Source organism: Syngnathoides biaculeatus, chromosome 23 (assembly GCF_019802595.1).
Source record: "Syngnathoides biaculeatus isolate LvHL_M chromosome 23, ASM1980259v1, whole genome shotgun sequence".
Lineage (NCBI taxonomy): Eukaryota > Metazoa > Chordata > Actinopteri > Syngnathiformes > Syngnathidae > Syngnathoides > Syngnathoides biaculeatus.
The window spans coordinates 13,581,334-13,597,368 of NC_084662.1; the positions used below are offsets into that span (position 1 = coordinate 13,581,334).

The 16,035-nt window shown below is 45.2% G+C and overlaps 1 protein-coding gene across 3 annotated transcripts in view; it reads right to left on the minus strand.

Moving 5' to 3' along the window:
- The window catches only part of LOC133496231 (protein eva-1 homolog A), a 295,444-nt gene that overhangs the window by 117,482 nt on the left and 161,927 nt on the right, over positions 1–16,035 (minus strand). Inside the window, exon 1 of one of the 3 annotated variants that reach the window (XM_061811539.1) lies at positions 5,409–5,476. The exons of the other annotated variants lie outside the window; for them this stretch is intronic. The gene's annotated coding sequence lies outside the window, so the exon portion shown is untranslated. Of the gene's footprint in view, positions 1–5,408; positions 5,477–16,035 lie in introns of those variants that run through there. 3 annotated transcript variants of the gene reach the window in all.

Sequence of the window (16,035 nt, forward strand, 5' to 3'; positions counted from 1 at the left end):
ACCAGTGAGTCAGACGGTTTTTACTCTCGCTGGGAATGTGTTTTGAATTCCTGTTAGAAAGCAAACAATTGTGAAGTGCAGCGGGGGGAGTGTTAAAATTTGCAGCTCAATCACAAACAACGACACGAAACGGGACAAAGGGCAACGCTAACGGCTTTGGCGCAGGTTTCTGGTCCGTTTGGTCCTATTTATAACAAAGTACACTCGTCCCTCGTCTCTCTTTGCAAACAAATCACTTTCACAATCTACGGTAGATATGCGTTAATACAATAGTCGTAACACAACACTCACAAAAAGTTTGGGATACTCAATGAGATTCCGCCACCATTTACAAGAACTGTTTTTAACATTTACAACAGCTGAGCGCACACACAAAAGTCCGTTTATGGTGCCGTTTCGCTAGTGGCACGACATTAGTCACCTCTGGTGACCGCGTCACATTTTTCTTCATTACATGTTTTAAATATTTCAAACAGCTCTCAGTGTGATGCATTGCAGTGTTTGCTGATTACACCTATAGTAATAAACGTATAATATATAGTAATAAACATGTAATAAACGTGAGGAAAGCAAACCGCGGCTGATGTAGCTGGATCAGAAACAGGGCGGAGCATTTGGGAATGTTCCCATCAGAATTCCCAGGAATCACTCCTCCTTTGATGTGGGTCGGCGTAAGGGATCAGCTGCCAGCATTAACATATTATTCGTATTATTGGTATATCATCGCGAAATTTGCACACCCAGACAAGCGGGTCTAATTTGAGGATTTACCCTGCTTTTGATCTATTTTCCCCATCACGTGATCTCATTATAATACGGCAAAGGAAGACGCAAAGACGACAGACAAAGTCTTTGTGAGAGTTTTTAATCAAAAGGCATCACAAAGGCCTTGAGCGTCTTTTCCGTAATTTGATTGTCGACGAACATAACGAGGATGAATCAGGAAACGGGTTGTGGATGTCGCTGCTGTTATTAAAGTCCCGACAGAAATAATCCAACTTTTTTTCCTCCCCCTTCGTTCACGGCTCATTACACCACTCTGGTTATTGCCGACAAAATTGTAAACAATCTCCCCTCCTTCCGCTCACTTGACTCCACTTTACTTTCTATAATCATCCGATCTCCTATTAAGAATCATCAGCCCACCGGGGATGAACTATAATAGACTGCTTATTATACTGTACGTTCCGTTCAAGATCTTTAATTCCCCAGAAGAGTACATCTCCCAACATGCTGTGTGTGTGTGTTGGGTATTTCATTACATCATGACCTTCTTTCAAGCCCTCATTACCCTGCACGTTATCTCATTAGCTAATTTAGAGGACCTAGTTAGCACCCACAAAATCCACGACTCTGTTGTATTGTTTTTTTTCTTTTAGGGATTGATCCCATTGCCCGTTTTTTGGGTAGATTTTGGCCTTCCGGTAGGATGATTCGATCACCGCGGCGGCCATCTGCCTCGAGCGCGACCGTGCAAGCGCGTCGTCTTAGCGAGTTAAAAGCGGGAGCCGGCAGCTGTGGAGTTTGACCGCGAGCTGAGTCACCCCGTCCCGTGCAGCTGTTTTTCGGCTGCGGTGGCAACAACAAACGCGCAAGCACGTGCAGAGATAGTTAGAAAAACCAGGGAGAGGGCTTTTCCTTTTTCCCAGAAGACCAAAATAAGACTAATGCGACACCGGAATGACTTCTTTATTTGTGTTAAGCGGTTGCGCTTTTCTGCAAGAGTGTCCCCCCCCCCACCCCCCCCTGAGGAGTCAAAAATCAAGGGGGTTGCAATTGGAGGGTATCCTTTTAGGTTAATTTGGTCTTATTTAGCCGGTGGTCATGCTGAAGTTGTGCGTCACCCAGAGGGACACGCTCTTTTTTGACGGGTTAGGAGGAGGTCTGCTGTGATTCCCCCCAACCACCTTTGGAAAGGGGACGCAGAGGAAACACTGGTAGCACTTAAGTAAAGCCAAATAAACAATTTGGGCCCAAATGACTCACAGGTGCGAGCAGGCAGGACCGCCATCTGCGGCGGGGTCCTTGCTGGCACCCCTGCCGCCGCGGCAGTGGCACGGTCTGCGGCAACACGACGATTATGTAATCATTTCAGCTGTCAGGACGGCTCAAAACAAACCTCGCGGGCTGGATCTTGACTTTATGACCACGCCGCTCCTAAAGCTGATTTTTTTTTTTTTTATGAACGCCGCTGTATGAAGCGTGCATGGCATTCCTAGGGTATAAGTTGTACTTTTGTTGCTTGGGATCTTAAAACTTGTAGTTACGTAAGCATAATCCTGGCACTGTATTTACACGTATCACCCCCCTAAAATAAATAAATAAATAAATAAATAAACTATACAGTTTTTTCGTGTCTGAAAGAACAAGATCTCGGATACAATTGGCCGAAATGAGTTTCCTCCGCACGGTGTCCGGGTTCTCCCTTAGAGATAGGGTGAGAAGCTCGGTCATCCGCGAGGGCCTCAGCATTGAGAGGAGCCAGTGCCTGGGGCACATGATCTGGACGCCTCCCTGGTGAGGTGTTCCGGGCACGTCCCACCGGAAAGAGACCCCAGGGACGACCCAGGACACGCTGGAGAGACTATGTCTCTCGGTTGGTCCGGGACCGCCTCGGGATCCCTCCGGAAGAGCTGGAAGAAGTGGCCAGGGAAAGGGAAGTCTGGGTATCCGTGCTGAAGCTACTTCCCCCACGACCCAACCCGGACAAGTGGTAGAAAATGCAATAAAGCAATAAAAGAGCACAGCAAAATCCCAATAGAACTCAAAACCTTCTCAAAAGGAAAAAAGAAAATGACAGTACGATATCATGCCGGCATTGATCACCCCAGGGGGTTGAGGTGTGGGTTGAAATGCAAAAGGATGCTAGGGTGAGGAAGTTTCCCCCCAATAACTCGAGTATAGTACGCGCTTGAATATAATCTGCACACCTCAGAAAAACCCACTTTTTTGAAATTCATTCCTCACAAGCAGTCACCTTTGTATGAAAACTGGCTTGTAATAAGAAGGATAGCATATAGATGCTGTTGTCATGGTGAATATTGATAAGGCGCAATATCGGTAAGCTAGCCGAGAAACTTCCAATATCCCTTTAGTTCTATTCACAAACAGAACGTAAACAGATCAGAACCAAGTTTTGTTGGTTGAACTCATTGCGTGAGCTTCTCAGCAACAATGGACACCAATAAAACTCTAAAATGAGCGCTTGGGAATACATAAATAAATAAAATACAAATATTTTCAAATGTTTCAAAGCATCGCAAAGGACAAACAAAAGCTTTCCTTTTAATGACGCTCACAGCAGTCGAAGCCTTAACTTGATAAGTCGGATAAACATCAGCTCGAAAGCATTTACGAGGTATGCTATAACGGTGACCTCATTGATAATGCAAACACACACACATACACACGCACACGCCCAGATGCATCGACGCACACACTTAGCAAGCACTAAAACTAAGCTGAGCATGGGCAGCTGCCAAGGCCAATCAAAGGCCTCTGTGCATCCCGGGAGCAGCTGTCTCGTCCAATCATAGCGGCACGTGTGTCATCCGCCTTTCAGTTGGAAATGAAGTTCAGAAAGGGTCTGTGTCGGACACAACAACAGCGCGACCCTTGTTGCCGTGTCCCTCGGTGGCAGAACGGGACGGATTCAAGAAATGTGCGAAGACTCGCTCCGATTCAAGTCGGAAGACTTTTTTTTCTCTCCCTATGTATAGTAACAAAAAGCCAAGACCTTCACCAAGGGTGTGCGTCTTTCAATCAGGACAAAGAATAAAATACAACACTTTGTCAAAGAGGGGGGGGGGAAATGATACAAAAATGACATTTGTGGATTTTTGTTAGCCCCGTGGCCTGAATTCCTGGATGTGTCAAGGTTTATGACCTGATATTTAAGCAACAGTTGCCAATATCCGGATCATGTTTGTCTATGGCTTAACATTTCTGGACCTTTCTTGCGCTAATGCAAAATGTCTGGATCTTCCTGAGTTCATAGAGCAAAATTTCTGAAGGTTTCTTGTACTATGGCCTGGCAGTTTTCTTGACCCATGGCTCAAATTGTCAGGATTTTTCCTCCGCACATGACCCAAACTTTCGGGATGCTTTTAGAAAATAGCTCAAAAATGTTTGGAACTATCTTGGAGAACTGGCCAAACGCCCTGGACCTTTTTTGGCCCTTGGCTTCATATTTCTCAATATTTGTGGAACTTGGGTCCATCTTTTTTTCTGGACTGATGGCATCAAAATTTAGGATTCTTCTTGGTCCCGGGCACCCAATTTCTGGATGTTTGTTGAAATATGGCTCAACACCATTTTTAACCAACAGCTCCAGATTTTGTTTCTGGTTCTGATGTTTTCATGACCCATGTCTGGATTTTTCTGGCTCATGATCATCATCATTATTATTTTATCGTCCAGCATTTTTCCTTTACTGATGGCTGTAATTTTTTTTTTATTTTTCTATTTTCTCTGCCTGTGTTTGAAACTTTTGAATCAACAATTATTTTTCTGAACCTATTCCTTCACATTTACATATCATTACTGTGATTCAAAATGTCTTAATATTTCAGTAAATCCAGTAAGGGCTACACATCTCAATATTTTTTTCTTGCCCATGAGCCAAAATTTGGGGCTCTGCAGCCAAATATTTTCTTTGGCCTATAGCCCGTGGCTCCAAATTTTTTAAGAATTTTCTTGGCCCGAGCTGCGACATTTCTGGATCTTTCTTAGCCCCTGGCCCTTGCCCACATCGTTTCATGGAAATCTTTACCCTTTCATCCAATCAACTAACAAAAATTCAGACTATCTCCAAAATGTAATGGATCATCCCTTGGGAAATTATCGAGTATTGCGCAACTTGTATCCAAATATACGTGTGTGTGTGTTCCTGTAACCCAGCGAATGCAGAGATCCAAAAACATTTCCTCGATGGCTAATGTAAATAAACCCTCACAGTTCCATCAGTGTGCACCAAAAAGGACCTGGCAGACTCAGGTGACCTCTTCCCAGGTCAGTTCCTGCGCCCAGGGGCGACAAAGGTCACGACAAGGGTTAAATGATTTTTTTAGTAAACGGTTGTTTCCCCCCTTTCAACATACACACTGGTCAGTGTAAGCTGATGGAAGGGGAGCCAACTGAGGTGTGAGTGTTCTCTAGAGGAGGTTGCCTGAAGAGAAAAGCCCAGTGTGCCTCACAAAGTGTGTCTGTGGTGAGGTCAGCTGGTGACAGCTGAACGCTCCCCATCGGTACACCTCCGCCAGCCGCTGCTTCGCATACTGACTGAAAAGGCTGATTCATGCATTCATCCTGGCAGCAAAGTGATTCACAGCTTGAATCCGCACACACAAACACACACACACACACACGCTTGGACCCAAGCGGAGGCCAAGAGGACTTAACACAATCACCTTTTCTTCTTTGTTGGAAGGCAGGAAAAACAGCGGAGCGACACGGCGGCTTCTCTGCCATGTGGAAAGACTCATGGGAGATTATCGCCGGGTAGCCCGTGCCGGGGGGGGGGGCGAACAAGGGACCAGCTGTTGAACAGGAAGTCACCTCCGGCAGGCCCAGCCCCTCCAGCGGCTCTTCGCTCAGCCCGGACGGCCGTCGGGGAAGTTGAGACAGACTCTGATGTAACAAAGTCTGTAAAAGTCAAGAAAGTGCCTTGTGTACTCGGACTGTTTGTTTAGATGAGGGACGGCAAAATCCGAGTCATGTTTAAGATTGATTATACAAGAGGGCAGACCTCTTCCCCGGGCTTTGATATTTGTCTCCTGAGAATTCAATAAGTGAATCCTTAAAGGAGCAAAAGTTTCATTACCCAAAAAGGACAAATTACTGCCTTAATTAAAACGAATGACTAATAAAACATTTAGTTGACTGCTGTCCAATGATTTTCTTTAAAAAAAAAATTACATCCACTCGCTAGTTGAGTGCAATGCCTACAATTTAGCAAATTAAAAGTTCACCATGGATAAAATCATGATGAGACTTTGTTTGACAACAGAACATTTGATCTCATACCATACCATTGTAAATTCAGCTAACATTTGACAGATGGGTTTCGTACGTTGGATAAAACGGACTGTCGGGACTAAACAAAGTCAGTCCGTTCCAGAACTGGTTGCTGTAGTTTACTGGCGCTGTTGTCGGCACACAGTCAACTGAAGAATACAAAAAATATTTTTCGTGCTGCAAACATTTTTGGCAAGCCGTTTGTCTTGGCAACCAAATTGGAAAAAGGAAGCGCACTAATTGCATGAAGCTTATAATAGCGACTTGGCCATGGTGCGTACTGAAGGTCAACAATGTCACTACAACCAAGCACACCTGTGTCGTGTGTTTGAAGGAAATGTGAAACTTACAAACATTTAAAACTTAAATCATGTTATATTTTTAACAATAACTTTGTAATGTGCTTTAGGCCATGGAAAAACATACAACATTTTCTACTCTAAAGCAATACGGGGCCTCCAAAAAAAAAGGACTTCAATGTAAGGACCAATCGGCAATATTAGTCTCTTCTATTGCGGTCCCACTGTACATATATTTTGAAATATTTTCATTTTATTAGTTCATTTTCATTTGAATTATTACATCTTATTCAAGGTATTGTGGAGAATTGTGAGGCGACACCCTAGTGGCCTCTATCGGCACACTTGGTTTACCTGCTATGAATGATATACCGTTAATAAAACGTAATTTTCTCATCAGTTTCCCATGACTTCTTTGGGTATCATTTCATAATTTGACCAGCCAGCATACTAGAATGGATTTTGTTTAGCCATAACATTTTAACTTTGGCTTCTTATGGTTGCACAGCAACGCACATCAGAGGGAGACGTTAGCATTTATTCGGAGGATTGCGCTTTGACGCAGCTTCGCGTCACACCGACGCAATACGCAAAAAGAAAGACGGGGTGAGAGACGTCTGTGGAAAGAGGAAAAAAAAAAACTGAATATGAAAAGACAAGCACGCACGGAGAAATCGTAAGCATCCTTCAGGAGGAGAAACCCTCATTAGCATTGCAGATGCTCGCGATAGGAGCGTGAATGGGGCTCATGCATGCGGGGTTTGAATCCCAGGCATTGTCCCGGGAAGTGCGCGGCAGTCTTACTGTACCGCTCTGGTGTGGGAGTGGAGTCGGGATCGTCGGCGGTCGGAATTCGCTGTGGATTCGCGTGGGATTCAAGGCTTTCCTCTTATCACAGCCAAATGTCAAAGTGAGGATGTAGCCGGGCGGAAACAGAATAAAGCATAGCGGGAATACTTCTCAGGCTGTGTCAGCGGCATACTTTGCATTCAGCTGGGGCAACCGTGAGGCACTCATCTTTGAGAACTTTCAGCTGATTAAGTTTATTTAAAAGAAAAGCGTCATGCATGCAACAGCGCTCCTCAATCTCACATTTTTTTCAACGGGTGAATTGTTATTGGGTCAAAGTAACATTTTTAATAATCTAGCAAACGCTTCAAAATGTCAACCGAGTAGTCACAGATGACATCAGTGATGTATATTTTGTGGGTACAGTAGGGAATGCTTTGTGGAAATCCATCCCCACAGACAATGGACAGATGACAGGTTCATCTCCTGTTGTGTGCCGTTATTTCCAGCCTGAGGGAAACAACACTCGCGCTTGCTGTGGTTAGCGCTGGAACAGCCAGGGAACTGTTGCGCAAGCTAGCCAAACGGGGAAGACCTGCCCTGGTTCTGGTGCATCATCCCGTAGCTGAGAATGAGAGAACTTCCGAATAAAAGCACGGCAGTAAGACAACACAGTTGCACCACAAAAACACGTTTTTAACAATTAGCCGACACGAAAATGAACAAGTCGACTAGTCTGTACAGCTCCTTGCAGCCGCACATTCTTGACAAAGAGTAGTTACAATAAGATTTTCGAACGTCTTGGTTTTCGTACAAATCGGTTTTCGGATGAAAATTTTGAGGTTTTTTTGGTTTGGTTTTCGAACGAAAATCGGTATTCGAACACCCCGACCAGCTGATCCACCACCATTTGTTATTGTGGTTGCGAACACCCCCACCCCCCCAAAAAAAAAAAAAACAGAAAAGACGTAACTCACTCACTCCTCTGCTCACGGACGTTTCCCAGTACTGTAGTGACGTTGTTTCTTCAAATTGAACAACGTTAACCCCCGATCATGTCTCCAAAGAAGGAAAGTGGAACTGCTGGTGCTGAAAAAAGGAAAGTGGTGCGTAAAACTGTCGACTTCAAGAAGGATTTGATAGCCGAGCACGAATCTGGTCTGTGTGTTTCTGAGCTGTCGAAGAAGTATGGCATGGCGAAAACGATGAAAACCATTCTGAAACAAAAGCATGCACTCAAAGCAAGTGATGTAGCATACTCTACTAGGCTAAAGCATACATTTTAAGCAAAAAATAAATATATTTCTTAAATGATTGAATTATATAAAGTATTTAAACTATACATGTATCTCTACTATTCAGCTAAAGCTAAAAAAATCACTTTGAAAAAACATTTTTTTTCTAGGCTTGGAACGCATTATTTTATTTTCCATTCATTGTAATGAGAAAACAAGCTTTGGTTTTCGAATGTTTTGGTTTTCAATCAGCCTTCTGGAACGGATTGTGTTCGAGAACTGAGGCACCACAGTATTCGACAGAGAGAATCCATCAAATTGCTGGGATGCATTATTCCCAACCCATTGCCAACCTCAAATTAATCGTTTTTCATCTCAGCTTTGGCAAGATTTCAGTATTTTACGTGCACAGAGAAAAGCAATGGAAGCTGAGACTCCACCCGTTTGTGGTCCATCCCTCCATCCATTGGTGAATCTCTGATGAATCACTTATTCTTTATTGTATTTACTGGAGTGAATGAGTTTGGCCAAGACGTGAGTACGCCCAGAACTGGTCGACAAGTCTTCACTTAAGGGACCATTTTTGGAACATGGGAGAAAGTTATACAAACCCAGTACTCGATTTGCTCAGTTTGTCAACAAAGGTACGTTAATTATTACCAGGGGACAACCAAATAAACAGTTCCCCCTGAACCTGAGGCTGCCCAGTTCCTTGTTTGACAGCTCAGGTCGCCTTTGTAGTCTCGAGCCACGTCACGTGAGCCGTCGCAATTTGCCTTCACCGTGATCAAATGCGGCCTTACCACGGGATCCGTGCCCCGACCGGATCCTCTACTCCCTCGTCACCCCTATTAGGCAACGGCGTCAGACCGCCACACGTTACGCCCGCAGCGTTTGAAGTTTTTTGCGAACATCACCGCCGCCTCCGGCCTCGGTGATAGATGACCCCGCGACCGTGTCCTTGAGTGAGGCAGGGCCAATCGATACGTACAAGAACCCCCCCTCCCCGCGTGCGGCATCATCAAACAAGCACGGATTATGCGTGTTTGTATACACACTGGCGATGTGCGCGGGTGCATGCAGAGCGGTGAACTTCTACCTGGCTCTGGTGTCATTCCGAATCTGCACAGTTGGAATCAATAGAATAGAGTTGGGCGATTAGCGTCTATTGATTAGGAACATTTGTGTTGTGTATTCCCCAAATGAACATTCGCTGGTAGGGGAGGGGTGTTAAAAACATGGAACCATCTGGAGGAAACACATTTAGAACATCAAAACACGTACAAACTTAACCAAAAATGACAAATTAAGGGTGAAAAAAAAATTTAATTAACATTTTAGCATTCTGAACTCTTATCTTCTTTTTCTTTCGGCTTGTCCCTTTAGGGGTCGCCACAGCGTGTCATCTTTTCCCATCTAAGCGTATCTCGTGCATCTTCCTCTCTAACACCCACCGTCCTCATGTCCTCCCTCATTTCTTTGGTCTTCCTCTCGCTCTTTAGCCTGGCAGCTCCATCCTCAGCACCCTTCTACCAATATACTCACTCTCTCGCCTCTGGACATGTCCAAACCATCGAAGTCTGCTCTCTTGAACCTTGTCTCCAAAACATCCAACTTTGGCTGTCCCTCTAATGAGCTCATTTCTAATCCTATCCAACCTGGTCACTCCGAGCGAGAACCTCAGCATGTTCATTTCTGCTACCTGCAGTTCTGCTTCCTGTTGTTTCTTCAAGGCTGTACATCACGGCCAGCCTCACCACTGTTTATATATTTTGCCCTTCATCCTGACGTAGACTCTTCTGTCACATAGAACACCTTCCACCAACTGTTCCACCCCACTTGGACCCGTTTCTTCACTTCCTTACCACAGTCACCATTGCTCTGGATTGGTGACCCCAAGTATTTGAAGACGTCCACCTTCGCTATCTCTTCTCCCTGGAGCTTCACTCTTCCTCCTCCGCCCCTAACATTCATGCACATATATTCTGTTTTACTTCGGCTACTCTTCATTCCTCTCCTTCCCAGTGCGTACCTCCATCTTTCTAACTGTTACTCCACCTGTTCCCTGCTTTCACTGCAGATCACCATATCATCTGCGAACATCATGGTCCAAGGGCAATCCAGTCTAACCTCGTCTCTCAGCCTATCCATTACTACCCCAAAAAGGAAGGGGCTCAGCGCGGATCCCTGATGCAGTCCCACCTCCACCTACGGCACACCTCACCGCTGTTCTGCTGACCTCATGCATGTCCTGTACTATTCTTACATATTTCTCCACCACACCAGACTTGCGCATGCAGTATCACAGTTCCCCTCTTGGTACTTTGTCATAGGCTATGTCTAGGTTTACAAAGACACAATGTAGCTCCTTCTGACCTTCTCTGTACTTTTCCACAAGCATCCTCTAGGCAAATAGTGCATCTGTGGTACTCTTTCTCGGCATGAAACCATCCTGTTGCTCGCAGATACTTACTTCAGTCCTGAGTCTAGCCTCCACTACTCTTTCCCATAACTTCATCGTGTGGCTCATCATCTTTATTCCTCTGTAGTTTCCACAGTTCTGAACATCGCCTCTGTTCTTAAAAACGGGGACTAGCGCACTTTTCCTCCATTCCTCAGGCTTCTTCTCTCCCGCTAGTATTCTATTGAATTGGTCAAAAACTCCCCAGCCACCTCACCAAATTGGTTCCATACCTCCACTGGTATGTCATCGGGACCAACTGTCTTTCCATTTTTCATTCTGTTCAGTGCCTTTCTAACGTCTCCCTTACTAATCAAAGCCACTTCATACCACGTCATTCACGGTTGCCTCTTCTACTCTACCTTCTCTCCCATTTTCTTCATTCACTAACTTCTCAAAGTACTCTTTCCATCCACTTAGCACACTACCAGTCAAAATATTTCTATCGCTATGCTTAACCACCTTTACTTGCTGCACATCCTTCCCATCTCTATCCCTCTGTCTGGCCAACCTGTAGAGCATTCTCAACTCTTATAAAGTTCAGGTTTGTTTCATGATTTTTCTTTTAGAAATAATTTCGTTGAGCCACAATTCAAAAGCAAAATCTGATCCTTATTTAAGTTTCATAATAATGATGAAAAAAGTATTATTCCTCTACTTGCGTCAGATTCAAGTTATATCTGTGACCGCTGTCGGGTTTTTTCCATTAACAGAACGGCGGCAACAATTTAGTCCACGTGATCTTTATTGGTGGCAATTTTATGGAGTTTCTCGTGTTTGACATTTCCAACTCACTGTGGGGAATTTTAGCTTTTATTAATCTCAATGTGATAACACAGAGCTTTTCATCCCTACATTCTGAGCCTCGCAGCTCTTTGCGCCTTAAAATAGAAACATTTAGAAGGAAAATAAATGAGATGCTGACTGGTCTATCTAAGGAATTGGGTGTTTTGCTTCTGCTTTGTTTAGTCTTCTACATAATGCAGAAGCGTCAAATATATATAGCATTGTGCCTACAAACGCTTTTTTTTCCCCTTTCTTTGTAATCCATCCAAATGATAGGCGGCGGCGAGTTGTGATCATTCATGTCTAGTGTTTTTCTAACTTTGACAAAGAGCGTTCTGCGCTACAAAACATCCTCCCCACCCACCTTTAAGGACGGTTTCTTCTCTACTATTTTTCATATCCGTTTCACCTCAACTATGCGAGCCCCCCCAAAAAAAAGTGGTTAGTCTCGACCTCTCGGCGGGAGCGCCGGCGGGCCATGCGGCTGGAACCGAGGCCGCGCCGTATGTATTTTCCGTGCTCGCGCAGCATCCAGGGTGAGCCGCTTTTTGCGTCCCGCAGCGATCCGTCGGGGCGCAGCGAGCCGCAAGCGCCGCGCTCAAACAGGGGCGCCATTCTCCTCGGATGTTTCCCGAGCTCCATGACTCACAGAGAAACTGGCCCTGCTTGAAACGAGCGCGGCGGCTTGGCGCTTCCTTGCGGCCGGGGCTGAGGGGATAATAAGAGAGTCGGGACGGATCGGGGGGGGCCGGCCTTTCTATTCCTAAACTCCATTTAGACAGGACAGCTCTATTATCATCCTTGTGTTTAAGGCAGATTACATGCTACAATTAAATGGAGGTATCAGCGGGCTTCTTCATGGATTTGGGGAGGTTTTGGAAAAAAGGCCATCCTGGGGAACTGTTGAGAGACTCTGCGGTCGGAACTCAAATAGCTCAGCAGTCGAACAAGTAAGGAATTGAACAACAAGGAAAAATTGTCCAAAACATGACCAAGAACCGATACAAATATGTTCTATTACAAGTGTTGTTGTCAGAAGAGTCGAAAAGGTGAGCATGCAGCTGAGTCTGGGCGAGCGCCCAGGTAAACTTTGAGCATTAAAAACAAAAATAAACAGTTCACCCTCAGATTGCAAGCTATGGGCAACTTCAAATATTCGTTTAACCTTAAATGTGAGTTAGGGCAGGACATAAATTGAAACTCGACGAGATCCATACGAAAGTCCGGCTTCTCTGGACAGAAGAACCCCAGCTAAGTGTCCTCTTCTTTGGCGGGGATGAGCCACCGGCTCAGCCTTGTCGACATGCCGGTGGGAATCCACAAGGTCTGCTGAGGCCGTCCTTCAGCGGCTGCTGCACGGAAGCCTTCTGATGCGCACATTGACACATTTAGCACCCCTGCCTTACGTATTACGCACCTCCAACTATTGTTTTTTTTTAGTCGCTGTATACACACTTACCTGTCATTTGGAACCCACGAAGCTCTGGTTATTTGCACCCAACCAAACAATTTTCAACGACGAACCGGGTCTTTTGGAAACTTATGAAAGGTAAATCCATCCTCCCGAGTGTTCAAGCAATATCCAGCAATGCAACAAGACGGCATTTTAGCTAACATGAAGGAACAACAAGCTACCTTTCCGCAGGTAAAACTAATAGAACCAAACGAGTCCGCTTGAGGGTGGTCCTGCCTTGTACATCACTTTGTGCTTCTTCTCGAAAAAAAATCCCTCGAGAGGATTTTCGTGGTGGGAGTCACAAAAAGCCATATGTCAAAATCATGTTGGATGGGTCCATACTGGCTGCTGTTTTTTCATCAATAACATACTAAAAATCATGCATTTCATGACAGTGGACCTTTAAACTTCGCCAAAGGTCAAACTCGCGACTTTACATCGCAATGAATTGGGACAAAATTCCCATAAATGTCGTCTCACCATATCACAAACTTTAAACCTGTGCAATCCATTTTTCACGATGAACTGAGTCTTTTGGAAAAGTTTGAAGAGTGAATCCATCCTCCAAAGTGTTCAAGTAATATCCAGCAATGCAACGAGCCAGCATTTTGGCTAACACGAAGGAACAACGAGCAACCTTCCAGCAGGTAAAACTAGTATAAACACATGAGACCGCTTGAGTGCGCTACTGCCCTGAACGTCACTTCCTGCTTCTTCTCGAAAAAAAAAATCCCTCAAGAGGATTTTCGTGGTGGGAGTTACAAAAAGCCATAAACATCAAAATCATGTTTTGTGGGGAAAAAACGGATGAGTCCATACCGGCTGCCGTTTTTTCATTAATAACATACTAAAAATCATGCATTTCATGACAGTGGACCTTTAAACTTCGCCAAAGGTCAAACTAGCAACTTCACATCACAATGAATTGGGACAAAATTCCCATAAATGTTGTCTCACCATATGACAAACTTGAAATATGGATTTGGCTTCATTCATTACTTTTTCATGCTGTGTCTGTCGTGTCACGGCGGCGTCAAAATCATGTTTTTGTGGTGAAAAAAGGCATGGATCTATACCGCCTGCCGTTTTTTCATTAATAACATACTAAAAATCGTGCATTTCATGACAGTGGCCCTTTAAATAACGCAGGAACTATGCTGCTGCACTATTATCATTGACCATTTTAGAACGAGATTGCACATTTAAGAGCTATCCATTACCTTATTATATGATATTGGCACTTGAATGAATTTGAACGGAAACAGATCGTGCATGGAATCACTCAGGTGTCCTCTTTGTACTTTCACGTCCTCGCGCGCGCACACAAAATCGCATTTACACCTTCGCCAATCAGTCACAGTTCACGTGTTGCAGGACACACGGCGGCAACTCACAGTCGACGGCGAATGAATAAATGAATAAACTCATGTATAAATAAAGATGCAAAATGCAAAACAGACCAGCGGACGGCTAATTGCGAAAGGCCCGTCTGTGAAGTGCATGCCTCCTCAGCATGTGTGTGTGTGTGTGTGTGTGTGTGTGTGTGTGTGTGTGTGTCCCACTGAGGAGAGGCCAATTGGGAAATCAGTGGAGACGCTTTAAATGCCTTAATGCAGTCAAATTGTTTTCAGATTGAACATTGATGGACAGTTTCCTTTCAAGCGTTTAACAATCTCCACACACACACACAAGTCCACAACGAGCAGCGGTCAGTCGCTCCAAGTCTGGACATCGTTACAACGCTCTTTACCCGACCTCTGCCCTCTGACCCGTGATCCTGTCACGGTGCTGCTCCGTGAGGCACCGAGGTGGCCAGGATGGAGGACTAATCTGCGGCAGGAAGTCGTGGACCGGAAAAGAAGGGGAGGCCTTAGAGGAGGCTGATTAATACGGACACAAATTTAACAATACGGATCAAAGGAGAAGATGAGCGACTGCGTGGCGGAGGCCTTCAAAAAAGGACGCCAATATCGGCGCGGGAATGAGTTGCGAGCGGGAAGTGCAACAGCGGCCGACGGAATCCGGCTCGCGATCAGTACGCGGGTGCATGTGAAACGAGGTGAGGTAGGGGGGGGAGTCGAGGTGGGAGACAAAAGAAAAAGCGGAGGAGGCGTGGGAAGTGAGGTAAAAAAGAGGCGAGGGGAGTTGAGGCGAGGTGACGGTGAGATGAGGGGAGAAGAAGAAGAAGAAGAAAGGCAGGCAGATGTAAATAGTTAAGGAAGGCTTATCCCGAAGAATAGCAGACATTTTGGATTTTTTGTGGTGAAGATTTCTGCCTGGCACTTGGGAGATCAGCGTTGAAATCCGGGGGCTCTGTCGCTAGATGTGAACGTAAGCGCGAGTGGTCCATTTGTCCATTTCTGCCCTGCTATTGGCTGGCAACGAGTCCAGGCTATAGCAACCGTCTCAACCAAAATCAGACGGGGATGTGTTCCGGGTCATCCGTGACCCTAATGAGGACAAGCACTTTAGAAAATGGATAGGTGGGAAATGCAGGAAAGGCTGCAATTAAAGTATGCTGAAGGCTGATTTAATGAACGGCAGGGCACGGGGGACATTGGTGGAAAGGAGGTAAGAGGAAGGAAGGCGAGAAGAAAGGAAGAGCGATAAGTGAAGGAGGATTGGAGCAATGCTCGATACCGGAAGTCAAAGTCGTAAAAATGCACCGATACTGAGACACTGATGCCACTTCACTACCCCGACAGATACCTTTTGGGAACGACTGACAATACTTTCACCCGAAAGTCAAATATGCTCGGGGCGGGTGGCAGCGAAGGCCGTCCGGCAAGCACCGGGTTTCGTGCTCAGTCTCCTGCTCCTCTTTGCACGCTGTGTCAAGGATGGCAAAATCAAGTGTCACTTGCAGTTTCAACTTGTGGCACCCGCAAGAAGAATTTTTACATTTCTTTATACTCACTCTTTGTAATTAACACAGCAAAACATGTCTGAATCGCTACATTACTTGTTTATATCCACCAGACTCAACATTCTTCT